Genomic DNA, 15,144 nt, shown 5'->3' with positions numbered 1-15,144 from the left:
AGCCCCTAGCAAAAAAAAAAAAAAAAAAAAAAAAAAATTGTAAGATGGAAGAAAAGTGTGTGCTTATAAAGAACAATATGTTCCTGCTAGTCAGCAGAACAGTGCACACCATTTTGCATCATTGTCAACGCAAAAAATGGAACTGCAACTGATGTGCATATTAATGAACAAGCAAAGCTTATTGGTGACAAACTAGGCATTACAGAAATGGGATGCAGCAATGGTCGGGTATTTTGTTACTTATTTTATTCTGTAGTTGCTGAATGCCATGGTTAGCTGGTAGTAATGGAACACGCTGTCTGCCTCAAGCACAACACATTGTCTGGGGAGCGGAAATCAGGTGGTGGCTGAATGATGCGAAAATGTTCTCATTAAATGAGAACACTGTATCATTTTCCACTTCACTCGACTGGTAGCATAAATGTAAAACAAGAGTTAAACGGTTGCCACCTATTCAATACTCATTTATCATAACATAAAAAAGTTACTAATTTTGGTTTTGCTAGAGATCATCATCAGACAAAATCATAAAGTTAAGGCAAGACTTTAATTATAATAGGTGACATTTATGAAATAAGAGTGTGTTGTGGACATTCGGTGCAAAACAAGTAAAGAGTTGATTGATAAACACTATCACACTTGTTTCAGCTGAACTGAATTCAGGAAGCTTCCATGCAGCTGAATTCCAAAGTTTCACTAACAAAGGCACTGAGGTGCATGAAGTGTGGTATGTAATGTGTGGCTGCATAGTGTTAATATTGTACTCTGATGCTTTTACTTCAAAGTTAAGTCTCTCTAAAATGAATATATATTATGGAGAGTTGTGCGACATTTTCCTTCAGATATTATTTACAGGACTATGAGAGACTCATGCGATACTTCATACGTCAGTATAGGCAAAAGCTGTGAACTAATAAAATATAAACAAATAACTAAAAGTACACAGTGTCATAGTATATGGTAGAACACCAGACCGCTGCAAACACTAGGAAGCAGCTTCGTGACTGTGTACATTAATTAGATTGTGGTCTGTGTAAAATGTGTAATGCCTCTGTGACTTTGTCACTAACATGTGAATAAGGAAACTGTGGTTCAAATCCTGCTTAATACACAAGAAATTTTCTTAATGAAAAGTAACGTCCTTTGGTTTGGATTCACGTAAAACGTTTGGTCCAGTGGTTAATCTTGTGTATATTTTGAACCTACAGTTTTGAAATGTATTGAAATGAAATTTCATAATATGTTTCACTGATGAACCCATATAATATATATTTTGAAACCTCAGGCAGTTTTTGAGGTTTGTCAGAGTTTATAGTTATGAGATTAGTCCTATTGTTGTTAATTAAAATCTTCATCTGCTGTTCCTGAAAGCATTTTTCTTAATCTTTCCATCTAGAATGTGTCATAATAAAACTACATTGCTGAACACAAATGTTTAAATTGGGTTCTAAAAAAAAGGATGGATAGTACATTGCAACAGTAACTGACTTATAACTGTGTTCATTTTGGAATAGATTAAGCCAAGCCTGCACGGTGTTGGCACTCTCCCATGATGCTTGACTATAGTTGTATAAAATATCATGCAACCTGCTGTTAATTGTAGTTACATAGTTCACACTATCATCTTCCATTAAGTCAAGCATTTTATTAATGTTCTTGAATTATTTAACAATTATTTTCCTTCTATTATGAAATTGATTTCTATGTCTTTTTTGTTGATATTTCTGGAAGTATATGTGGGACATTCTGGTATTCCTTCAGGTATAAATAATGTTTTTTTTTTTTTTTTTTTTTTTTTTTTTTTTTGAAAGTAAAGATATAATAATATTGTTAAAGAGAGTAAACAGAGAACAGTACCTTGCAGCAGTCCTTTTTAAAACAGTACCTTGCAGCAGTCCTTTTTAAAACAAATTCTTGAGGCATATTTATATTGTACCAGCACATCAGTTCTCTTTTTTAAACTGGCAGAAAACTACACATGAACTACCTGATCTCATGCTCTGTGGTTGTTAGAAGCTTGGTGGTGCTTATTGAACCCTCCTACGTTGCAGCTGGGCATGTACTGGTTTTGGTCATTCACTAGTACAATGTCCACATCTATAGGGTAATGGTTAGCGTTATTAGCTGCCATACTCGAGAGCCCAGGTTTCATTCCCATTATGGCCAGAAATTTAAGATTGGCAGGAGGGCTGGTAGGCAGTGAAAATGGTACACGCAGCTCACCTCCATTAGGGGTATGCCTGAAAAGAACTGCACTATTTCGGGATTTTTTAAAATTTCGTGTGGCTATTTCTAGCCGAGTGCAGCCCTTGTAAGGCAGACCCTCCGATGAGGGTGGGCGGCATCTACCCTTTGTAGGTAACTGCGTGTTATTGTGGTGGAGGATAGTGTTATGTGTGGTGTGTGAGTTGCAGGGATGTTGGGGACAGCACAAACACCCAGCCCCCGGGCCATTGGAATTAACTAATTAAGGTTAAAATCCCCGACCCGGCCGGGAATCGAACCCGGGACCCTCTGAACCGAAGGCCAGTACGCTGACCATTCAGCCAACGAGTCGGACTATTTCGGGATGAGGACACAGATTTACCTTTACTAGTGCACTCACCCTCCTATTACTGTATTATTACAGTAGGACCTTGATTAATCGAACCTCGGATTATCTAACGATCTTTCCATTTTTTAAACAATCAGTAATTCTTGCTAAAATTGTATGTGCCTGCTAGAATATAATAAAGTGTTACGTCGCTTATAAAGATGCAGTACAAGGCAGATGTCTTCATGTACAGTTGTCATTCACAACACGTGGTATTCTGATCTTCAGTTTTCACTTTGAATATAACTTCTTCTCTGGCACAGTGTCTTCAAAATAAGTTAATTAAAAAAAAATGCCTTGATTTCATGTTTCTCTACAAACTGCTCTTGAATCTGCAGAAACTCTCGTGTAGTCTATGGAGCAAGGACACGAAACTTTCATTCTCAGACAGTATTTTACTCCAGAGAATTTGAATGGACATCAGAAAAAGAAGAGCAGAAGAAAGTTACAGATTTCTGTAGAACATACAAATATGTTAAGAACAATCTAATGCATTATCCATCTTTTCTGATGATCCGTTCATCCCCTCCCCTTCATTACAATGGATAATCAAGGTTCTACTGTATTATCAGGGTGCTGCTATCTCATCTCCAGTTTGTTGGGTTAGGTTTTTTTTTGTCAATGCTGTTGCAAAATAATTATGTAGAATTAATGTGATCTGGATGGATTGGATTCTGAGATGTCTTACTTGTGTCGTAATATTTATAGTAGAAATTTTTCTTACTCATTAATGACGTTACACAGCAACATTATATCCTATTGTAGGACTGGTGTAATCTTGCCAGATAATATCTATTTTTGTTCAGTGCAGTGATAAATGACTATATTCAAGCACTTCTACTGAAGTTGAACATGTGAATCAGACATTTTTCTAAGTGACCTAAGATATAAGACAAGAATTTTTAAGTTATTGGGTGCATTAGAGCCTTTCTCATTGCTGGACCTTGAGAAAAATACAAATTGCAAAACCCTCATACCATGATATCCAGGTGTTATTCAATGCAAGCAACCATTTACTTACTGTAGATATCATACATGAAACAAAAATGGAAGATATCAGAACATTGTTTTGTGTATTCGTATATATCATATTATATATTGTAAAGAATTATTATTCCACTGAAGACTTCTTTTCTTTGTATAGTCAGTATTTTGTATATTAAGGTCTGTTATATACAACTAATAATGCAATTATTTTTCATGTACTTCACCTGTGTATGTGTGAGTAAATGGACATTGTATTTACCTTAACCACATAGATCAGCAGATTTGAATTATGAGTGTTGGTCACTAAGATTTCAGTTGAACGTCTGTTCATGCCAGAATTTTTCAGTTCAGACATAGTTTACCCTTGGTTATAGTTAATGATTTTTCTACTGTATAGTGTAGTAGTAGAGTCCGTTCTTTCTTCAGTGTCGTGGTTTCTGACATCTCGGTTCAGTAACTTTTAAGAAGGATCTCCTTATTAAAAGTTTTTTCACTTCATATTACTGAACAACATAGATGAGGGTAATTCCCGAAACTAAGTTTTGCAAGATTGTTATGCTCTGGCTTTCTGTTTAGAAAATCAAATACTGTCAAGAGAAAGATGATGATTTTTTTTTTTTTTTCCTCTCACAAAGTTTCCATGAATATTGAGATATTTATCATACCTCTTCACAAGCTATGAGACCGCTGGCATGAAACTCTGTACCCTCCGCCCAAGCAAAAGTGGAAACAGTTTTTTCCACGTCCTCATTGCTGGTGTAATATTATTCACACAGAGACTTATTCAAAACTAGAAACAAGTGGAAGTGAGAGCTCCTGTTAGTACCACCATGTGGAGTCTCGCATTGTCATGCAGAAGCATAACGCCAGATGTAAACAGTTCTGGCCTCCTTCATCGAATAGTATATCTCTATTTGTCCGGGGCATCCAGGCGCTTCTTGTCTGCCACACTCTCATGCGTGTCATGAAACTGCTCACCATTTGCTCTGATATCAAGATACAGTGTTTCTACAGAGGCATATCTAGATGTACAAAACAATGGCAAGAGTGAAAGCAGTGACACCTTGCCTTCATCTGTTGGCTAAAAAATCCATGCTCCTTGTCTACCGGCTCCGTGTATGAACCTTGATTGTGAGGCCAATGATTTGCAATCCAGTGATTCAACAGGCAAGTCTACCTCTTCAAGCTACCTTCCTCCAGAGAGAACAGAAAGAGAGGTTATGTTAGCTATGACTGCAAGAGGAAAGCTGTAGCTTGGTAGCTGAACGAAAGTGGCAAGAAGCGACGTTCATTCAGCAATTTCCATAGCAGGTATAGTTTGGTCTCATCACAGAGACAACCATACACATGGCAGAAACAGGTCGAAGCTATATCAGGAATCCCCATCAGGCATAAGATGATGATAATGATGATGATGTATGGAAAAAATAATTACATTCTCATTTTGCAGAAGCAAGACAAGCAAAGCAAACTATAACCCTTTCAGACCTGAAAGAAAACTAGTGGTGTGAATTTTTGTTTGTATGTCAAAACCTGACTAAAATGCTCCTCAATACACATATTGATAGTTTATTTTACAAAATAAAAACTAACATCCGAAGAAAAAGGACCCACACAATTGTGCGTATCAAAATTCAAAACCTTGTTGTATCACATACGATGATGTATCTTCAAAATTTACGTTCACTAACCAATGTACACACTTCATTGAATATATTCCGGTATTCAGTAAAGTTTCTAGATTAATAACTCTTCTTCCTTCGCCCTGGCGGTCAAGCGCATACTAAAAACAATTGAAATACACGCCATGTGTCCTGCACAATCATTGCAGTCCGGTCTAGCCCCAGAAAAACGTCAAATATGGTCAGGGATAAATAACATACGAACCCGCACAATTGTGCGTACACGGTCTGAAAAGGTTAGGCAACACATTCTTGCAACTGTGGCTGTCAGTATTCCAAGAAGGCTTGTGATTGGAAGTCATAACTTCTGTGCATCTTTTGTATGGATTATCGGTTTGGCAGCTAATAACTTAAAAATTCACTGCCACTAAATGTGTGAAAATGGGAAAGTATGAACTGAAATTCTGGTTTAAAGAATTTTCTTCCCATTCTTAGATGACAAATGTGTGCGGCTCGTTCACTCCTGGACCCCGTACAGTGATAATAGCTTACTTTGAAGACATCCCTTCAGGCAAAACCATAGAACTGTTCCAGGTTCTTCCTGGTACTTTCAGCAGTGGAAATAATTTTACCGCTGATTAACAGAAAGTTTGGCAGCAATACAGTATTCTGAAAATTCACTCTTTCATTTTCAGTTTTCCTCTCTATGGTTTCTGGGCATGGTCAGATATTCATGGTTTGCAAGCAATTACACAAAGGAGCAACCCCTGGAGTTCCTGTTGTCTGTAAAATAATGCCTAAAGACGTGTAAGTAGCTATGCGAAGAGCAGTATGACAGCTAAGTGCTTGTTCGGTGTGCATGGTGCCAGAGACGAGTGTTTCTATCGTTCGGTCGATACTAGATGTTTTTGCTTCACGTTTGATTCACACCGACACTGTTATGCCCCTAGGGGTCGAAACTAGTCTTGACTATTTGACTATATTTACCTGCTTAATGTGAAATAAATTTGTATTGATAAGGTGGAGATTTGTATATATATTGTTTTTCTGTAAAGTAATATCCATCAATACGGAAATGAAACTTATAAATAACTGTTATGCCCCAACCACCAACTTGTCGTCAACCAACACTTTGGCTGCTTGACTTACCATACAGAGCGCCAGCAGGTTTCCAATTGCTGTTCCTGGCAATATTTTCTTGCAAAGTTTCTGTATGTAATTTGTGACCTTACAGTTGTAAGCAGCAGCTGATTTTTTTTGTAAGTTATAGCCTTTGTATACAGTGTGGTGCAGTATTTCAAGTTGTATGTAGTACGAGTAAATTTAGATACAGTTCCCTTGTGAGAATGAAGTCTCGAATGAGGAGCAAACCTTAAGAATAAGAGTGCTGTCATTTATGATGCCTGTGGCTGTGCCCCACACATCTTACATATAACTACATCTCCATTCCAGAGTATGTCCCATCTCTTTTAATTCAATTACAACTTTCGTAACCTAGAAGGTAAATACAGTAAATAATTGCCTTCAAAGTCACTTTCTCAGGCAAAGTAATTGTATGTGAGTGGGTTAATTTTTTTTCATCATATTTATTTCTGCAGATTGGTCACCAAGGACCTTGAAATGTACTATTGAATCTAAGAACTATCCAAGCTTCCTCGGTTGTAAAATAGCTATCTGGTAGAAACATAGTAAATCTGTTGACGGAATCTGACCAACTGTGCCACTGGCCTGGCAATGTAGCAAAGACATTTAATTAATATATATAGAAAATGGAGAGAACACATAGTAATTGTCATTGCTGAAGCAATACTGGGTTGAAGCAGTCATTGGTCTACTTTACCCTTGCTGTGCTAGTTTAAGGAACTTAAGTACAAGAACAAAGTGACTAACACTCACACGTCAAATGAGCTGTTCATAATTGCATAGGCAGCTGTAATTGTTATTGTTTTTCATTTTATAGGTCTTTGGCAGCTATTGTATTTATAAAAGCCGTCCATCGCTATTGTGACAGTGTCTTATGTAGTTATCAGCTTTAATAAAAATGAACTGTTGTCCTCATTGATATTATTGTAATGTACTGAAGGAGAAGGTGAAAGCTTGTTATGATGTATGCTTGGAATTATTTTTGTGTTATCAATGGTTGTTAATTTACAGCTCTTTTTAACTGATGTTATAGTATTTATTGTAATGTATTATGAAATAGATTCAATCATCCCCTAATAATTGACATCTATTTAAAAAACACAGGAATTAATACTATCAGACTGTTCCTTGAATGATGACTGAAATATGCCTCTTTTATTACGTGTGTTTGATGGAGAAATTTTGGTTTTGGCAACCACATGAACATGGGGGCTGCCATATCCTATTACCTCTTGATCCTCTCTCCAGCTTATTGCAACACTGTATCAGGGAATCTTAAGTATTAGGACAGGGACTGTCTAGGAACACGTAGGAATCGGAAATTAATGTAGGACAAAAAATTACTACTTCATCCTCCTCTTTCTTTCCCTCTTCCCAATTCATGTGAGGTCAGTTCTCATACTGCAGCACCATGTTTCTCGATCTTATGTTGCCGCTGGTGCCAAATTGATGATCCTGATTTCTTTTCTATGTTTGTCTGCCACATTGCAGTCAGCCTGCCTCTACCCATGGGTGAATTTGATATACTCTACTAAGTACCTCTTTGACAACGTAGGAATCATCCTCTCCATTAAGTGACCATACCATCTCATGTGACATTACTTGAGTTTCTCTGTAATTGGGACAACTTTAACCCTTTCACTCCAGTTGACTGCTGTAGCAGTCGCACTGCAGCCATGCCTCATAGCCGGCCGACTGCAGTAGAAGTCACGTCTTTTGCCTGTTTTCCGTTTCACTGCGATAGACTGCTGTGGAAGTTCGGCCTTGGAGGTCTCTCGTAGCTGTCTTGGGAGTCTGTAGTTACAGCTATGATCACCATATGACAAGAAGTAACCATTTCAAAGACGATAGCACTATGACCGGTATGCTACTCACTAAGCGCTTAGCTGCTCCCCTGTGCTTCTTGACTTAGCTTTCAGTTGCTTTGAAACTGTAAAAGACCTCATGACGGAGGAAAGATATACTGCAGAGGAAGCTCTTGCCCTCACATTGGGTAGTGACTTTGAAGAAGATGACGATGATAATGATTTGTCATCTGATTCTGGTGACGGAACGACTTCAGGCACATTTCCTACTTCAGTTAATGCTTCGTTGCCTAGAAGGTCGGCCCCCTTTGACGATCGACTGAAAATGAAGATAGCGAGGATGAAGATCAGGTGCCTGAACCACTGAGCAGAGAACTAATTTGGAAAAAGTAGAACCTGAATCCAAAGAAACATAAGTTTGACGCAGCTAATTCTGGATTGAAAAGTTTAGTGGATAATGCTTGCATGTTAAGTTTCTTTCAGCTGTTTTTAACACAAGTATCATAACTCTTCTGTGCAAGGAGGATGAAAAGTGCTAAAAATATAGTCATAAGCATTTTACCGAATATGCATTATAAACAAAATAAAACACCTTTAAACTCTGCCTGTTCTCTCCTCACATCACGAGCAGTCGTATGCGGATTGGAGGGCGGAGCAAGACAAGTATCCCGTACAGCGGGCTCGGTGAGCCACTCGCTGCTCGTGTCCAGAGGGTCACGCCACTATACTCGCTACGCCGGAGTGAAAGGGTTAAAGGAACCTCTTACATATTCATACCAGATCTTGTCATTCCAGGGACACCTCCTGCCCATGTAAGCATTTTCATTTCATTTACAGTGCACCTTGTTGGTGCTCCAGCATTCTGCTCCATACATCATAGCAGGTATAACAGTGTTTTGGTAAACCTTGTCTTTGGTTCTTATTAACATTTTGGAATCGCAGAATACACCCGACAAGGATCTACATTTCAGCCGGGCTGTCTTTATCTGAAGTAAAATGACTGAAGAATCTTCTTAGTTAAAACTTACTGCTATACTAAGACCACTATTCTTGCTAAAGTAATTAATAGATGTTGCTGAGAGCAGGGTAGCTTAGTGACATTATCACTGGCTTCTCACTAAAGTGGCCACAGATCAAAGACCGGCCAATGTAAGTGGAATTTGTAAAAAGAATTAGAAGTCATGTCCGTGTAGTTCATAATCCACGTAAAGCTGAAGCTCCCTTTGCTATACTCATGATATTGATAGTCATGTAAAACTAAAACCTTAAGTGTAATCAAAGGGGATCAGGCTGTGTACCTCAGATGGTAAAACGCTGGCCTTCTGAGCCCAACTCGGCAGATTCGATCCTAGCTCACTTCGATTGTATTTGAAGGTGCCCAAATACGTCAGCTTCATGTAGGCAGATTTACTGGCACATAAAAGAACTCCTGAAGGACAAAATTTCATCACCTCATTGTCTCCAAAAACCGTAAAAGTAGTTAGTGGAACGCAAAATAAATAATAACCTTGAAAGTTATATTTTAGACTGAGTGAAAACATGGTTTTGCATCTGCAATTGTGGTCTTTTTAATTTTAATTTTCCTGTTTATCAAATAGTGACTTTCTAAACTGGCATTGATGATGGTAGTTTTAAGAACATGCCTTGAAAGAAATAAACAAGACTGGTTACATTGTCTTTAGTTTCCTAATTGGTGACAGCACTGTGTATACATTTTATATAAATTAGAGAAACTGATGGCCATTATATAACTCAAAAGCCATAGGCTGTTTATAAAAACTGCTATGAATAGTAAAGAATTTTCACAAACTTCCTCGTGAGCTAAAAGAATGAACTATTCTGTTGTGTTGCATAGGAAACAGATGGAGAGCTACAACTTACCATGTTAGTATTTGTGGATAGAATACTTGAAAAAGAAAGAGAGTCTAAATTTGTTTGTTACAGACTACAGCAGCGAGCTTATCCCCCCTTCCTTTGCCTCACAGCAGTATTTGCTTTTCAGCAGTGGTCGTCATTCTTATTTTGTCCTCCACTGGCAAAGGTTGCAGCCAAACAAGAAGGGCCCGTGTGATTTTTTCTATCTGTACTGTATCCGTGTGTACTAACGCGGTAAGTTGCTACTTTCCATCGGTTACTTGTACTTTTAATTTTGCTCTTGTTAACTTTCTTTCCTGAGCACTTAACTTTCTCTCATTCTCTCTCTCGAATGCAAATAATATACTGACTTGTAATCTGGCTCCTTGGCTGAGTGATCAGTAACGAAGCTTTCAGTTCAGAAGGTAGCTGCCTCTGTGGATCAATGGTAGATTGATTGTCAGCCTCTGGATCCCAAGATAGCAGGTTCAAACCCGGCAAAGTTAATCGGATATTTGAAGGGTGGATAAAAGTCCATTCGACACTCCATGTCATATGATGTCAGCATGTAAAAGATCTGTGGTGACACATTTGGTGTTTACGCGACAAAATTCATTAAAACTCAGCCATAGACGCCCAAGAGGAATCTGGTTTACTCTGCCATCTAGTATGTCTACTGTAGAGTAAAACGGAGTGTTTGCAATTGATAAGCAGGCAACCAGATTGTGTCAAATTGAAATGTCTACGCATGGTAGTTGAGGACATACGCTTGTTATTATCAGTTCAGAGGGACCCCCTTCAATTTCCAAATGGGATTGTAATAGTGTAGGGTTAATTTTCCTAGCTCAGGGATTGAATGTTTGTGTCTGTTTTAAAATATGCCTCTTCATTCACACAGATTAGTCAGATTACGAACAAACACAGAAAAGCGTATCTCTCCACATAGGGTTGACGTCTTGAAGGGCACCCGGCTGTAAAACTGAGCTGGGTCTACATGTGCAGTACACGTTGCACTTGTGAAGCCACGGAGATAGTAAAATGTGTGCCTTTGTCAGCTGTCACTCTTCTCATAAAACCCCACTTACATAAATGAAGGCAGTCCCCAGACATCAGTTACTGCCCCACTAATGCTGTACGTACGTACTTACATACACATCCCACGTTGTTCCATCTTAAGCGATGGGTCGGCGAACAAGGCTTCTCCACAAGTTCTGGTCTCTGAACTTCTCTCCTTCTTCAGTGCTTTCCAAAGTATGTCCTCGCTGTTCAATATCAGTCTTCACCACGTCCTTGTATCTGATTCTTGGTCACCCTCTTGGTCTTTTGTCTTCAAGTGTTAGATCGTACATTGTTTTGGTAATCTGTTATATTTCATGCGTCACATATGTCCATACCATCTCAGTTGCTGCGATGTTATTCTGTCCTGCAGTCTTACAACTGCTTGCGGATTTCCTCATTACAGACTTTGTCTCTCCGTGTCTTACCGATCAGGCTACGGACAAATCTCATTTGTGCTGCCCGGATTCTACTGACATCTTTACTTCTCGGGGTCCATAATAGGCCCAGCAAGTCAGCTTCTGAATAATTTAGAATTGCTTTCAAAACTAAACGAGGCCTCGGATGGAAATGTTGCCACTAATGTTGTACCTAGTAAAAGTCTTTGTTTCATTCGCAGTATCAGAAGCTTACATTAAACATGTAAGTGGCAAATAAAATATTTAAAAAAGTGTGGAATGACTATGGGAACATTTTTATTCTGGTTTAAGTTCCTATCCTCATGCTTGACTTCCTTTATTACATTTTAATTTAAACTTTAAAATATGTTGTATAGCATTTCTAAATACTTTTCTGTTGTAAATTCAGCATCACAGTGTAGGGGTTGCAAGCCTGCCTTTCAACCTGGAGGCCCCAGGTTCAGTTCCCAGCCAGGTCAGTTACTTTTAACTGGATCTGAGTGTTGGTTCAAGATCAACTCAGCCTATGTGAGAACAGTTGAGGAACTGTATTATGGTGAGATAGCAGCCCTTGTCTAAAAAGCCAAAAATAACAGTTTGTCTGATGTAAAGTTTATTTTTTTTTTAATGCAAGTCAAGATGTCTGATATATTCTGCTCATGCTCTACAATTGTTTGTGTATTACTCTGTCCACAATGAACTTAAAATTGTGCCCATTGATTGAAGTCATCCTTGTGATAAACTGAAGTACCATGCACTTTAGATATATACAGCTCAGTAAGTTGGGTAACCTAAAGTATCAGATGTGTCCGCAACATCTCTGATTAACCTGTGCAGCACAGGGGTCTAATCTAGGCGGTTCATATTGGAAGCGACAGAGTCTTTCTATAACCTACTTAATGAGGTTTAAAGCATTGTACATGAGGGGAAGAGATAATGGTTGACATTATGACTTCGCTCACAGTAAAGCATTATTAAGTCGATGGTTCAGAGTAATATTATCATAACAAGCATTTTTCAAGTGTTACAGTAAAGTAAATTAAGTTTGTGCACGACAGAAATCACCATGGAGGCTTATGGCTGTCAGCGTTCTAGGCAATAATGACTGCCATATGTCTCCATGGTGATTTTTGCCATACATGGGAACTTTTAATTTGCTTTCCTGTAAAATATGAAGAATGCTAGTTACAGTAATATTGTTGTGAATCATCAAAATATTCTCATTGCATATTGTTTGTTATTGAATAGAGTATGGGCATTATAGTAATGATAAGTTGGTAAATATGCTGTTAGTGTATGGAGAAAGTCAAAATCACTCTCATGCAACCTAATTAATGCAATATTAACTGATAACATAGATGATCATGTTGGGAAGATTAAGACAGCAAGTAAAAGTGTCGCACCCTTCATGCTGTCGAAGGTACAAGAAAGCGTTACGATGCATATAGTGCTTTATGCGGAACAAGAGTGGTGTTATTTCGAACATATTCTTTAAAAAAAAAGTTGCTACACAATAGCAAAATTGCACTGTTTATTTACCTTTTTCCTCATTTCATTACTCGAGGCTTTTACCTGTAAAGTAGATCATCCCGCTGTAGAGGTTGCCAACACATCAGAAATTTGGACTGAAAACCTAGTTCTCCGAAGAACCTGTTGTATTAGGCCACTCAGCTTACTGAGTTAAATGTATCGAAGCACACAGAAGTTCTTTTGTCTTGTGGACTTCCACTTGGTCCTAAAATGTTAGGCTCTCCAGATAGTCGGTTTCTTTTATGGAAACTTTTCCACACTTAGCAAAGTGACCTATAGCCCACCCAGTACAAGTTTCATTTCTCCCCAATACAGATTTTGTATTGCTGGAAAGAGGAGGAGTGTTAAACTTTAGAACATATTCTTGTGCTAACATTTAGCACAGTATTTGGCATTTTGTTTGTTTTCATTCAGAACAGTCTGTGCGATGGTGTGCCTTGAGAGACTTGTGTATAGTGAACATGGCTTGGCCATGTAGATTTATTACTTTATAGTGTATGTTAAACATCCTCATGAACTTATAAGTGAAAGAGTGATGATGTTATTTGTGCCTTGTATCTACAGCAATAAGATATATATAAATATGTGTACAAAATATTTCTTAATCCTCTGTGTATGTGTGTAATTTTTTTTTTTTATCATCACAGTTAAGGACATTTCATCCCTCTTCTTTTTACCAAAGGCATTCCAACATTTATTATTGTGGTACTTAAAATTTATGGCATTGTTTTAAATGATTATAAAAGTACTGAATATATAAGACTTTTAAAATATTGTATGCATTATTATTTATTCTTCTCTTATATTATCATGAGATCGTGACCGAGTTTGGCATCCCCTGGAGTACAGCAGGTACAGCAGAATCAAGGGGTAATAATCTAGCTACTTTTCAGGTTGGTGCCTTAGAAGATGATCAGGTGAGCACCAGCAAGCAATGGTGGACATAAATTTCTTGAATACGATCTAAATGATGTATTGGGCAGAGCCCAGGACGTGGCAAGAATCACGGCACTGTTTGAAGAGAACACCAGAAAAGTACGGCTTAGCATCAGCACAGTGAAGACTAAGTACCAGATTGTCAGCAGAGATCGTCATGCTGGTACTAATATCATTAGAATAGCTGGTAAGACCTTTGAGCGGTCAGCACCTTCAAATATCTGTGAGCTTTGCTTACCCTAGACAACCTTATCAAGGACATTGTCCTGAGCCACTTCATTGCTGCCAATACCTCTTTCTTCTTGTGTAGATCACTGCTCCGATTGCACTATCTGTCTAACATTAAAAAATATGACCTTGAGACTCTTGCCCTACTCAATAGCTCATGGACATGTTCGCTCATGAAGCTTGACCAGTCTTTGAATGAAGATGGCCTAATAGAAACATATACTAGTTTTTAACATGGTCATTTAATGTGAATAGCCTTATATTGAATAAGTGGACCTAATAATAAATTCTTCCCAAGAATTTTGCATAAATACAGTAGTTCCTTTTGCTCAACATTGTTAGCTCCTAAACGATCAACACACATTCCATTCTGAATTCACCCTATTGTTTTTGCATTTGTAGCATTCACAAATTATTCTCTAAAATTCATCTTGACCTGTCAGCAATGAGAGACTCGTGATGGATGTACTTAATCCACTAATGTGCTCATTGCTTGCCCTGCTGTCTACCAACTCTGATAAATGAACATTAGCACCACCTCACCCAAGTGCAATTGTATTTCGAATAATTAATTTACGCTATTTTTTTTAACTACCCCAGAAATAAAGAGCATGTTGTAAAATCTGAAACTACCAGGCGAGTTGGCTGTGTGACTAGGGGTGCGCAGCTGTGAGCTTGCATCCGGGAGATAGTAGGTTCGAATCCCACTGTCGGCAGCCCTGAAGATGGTTTTCCGTGGTTTCCCATTTTCACACCAGGCAAATGCTGGGGCTGTACCTTAATTAAGGCCACGGCCGCTTCCTTCCAACTCCTAGGCCTTTCCTATCCCATCGTCGCCATAAGACCTACCTGTGTCGGTGCGACATAAAGCCCCTAGCAAAAAAAAATATTCTTCAGCTGTTGTTGAATGGCCTTCTCGATTTCTTGAATAGAAGGGACTTCATCTAAGTGATCTTGAATTGGCTGTTGTGGAATATCAGCAAACACATCTT

General features: G+C 38.3%; 1 long non-coding RNA gene across 1 annotated transcript; it reads left to right on the top strand.

Moving 5' to 3' along the window:
* Positions 1 to 4,996: 4,996 nt before the first annotated feature.
* On the top strand, positions 4,997 to 13,762 carry LOC136883081 (uncharacterized). Its single transcript, XR_010861216.2, has 2 exons — positions 4,997 to 10,191; positions 13,283 to 13,762. It is a non-coding gene; the product is annotated as an uncharacterized lncRNA (long non-coding RNA).
* The last annotated feature ends 1,382 nt before the right edge of the window (positions 13,763 to 15,144 follow it).

Source organism: Anabrus simplex, chromosome 11 (genome assembly GCF_040414725.1).
Source record: "Anabrus simplex isolate iqAnaSimp1 chromosome 11, ASM4041472v1, whole genome shotgun sequence".
In the NCBI taxonomy this organism is placed as follows: Eukaryota; Metazoa; Arthropoda; class Insecta; order Orthoptera; family Tettigoniidae; genus Anabrus; species Anabrus simplex.
Note: the sequence above shows the minus strand (reverse complement) of the source record. Positions and strands in the feature narration are given on the sequence as shown.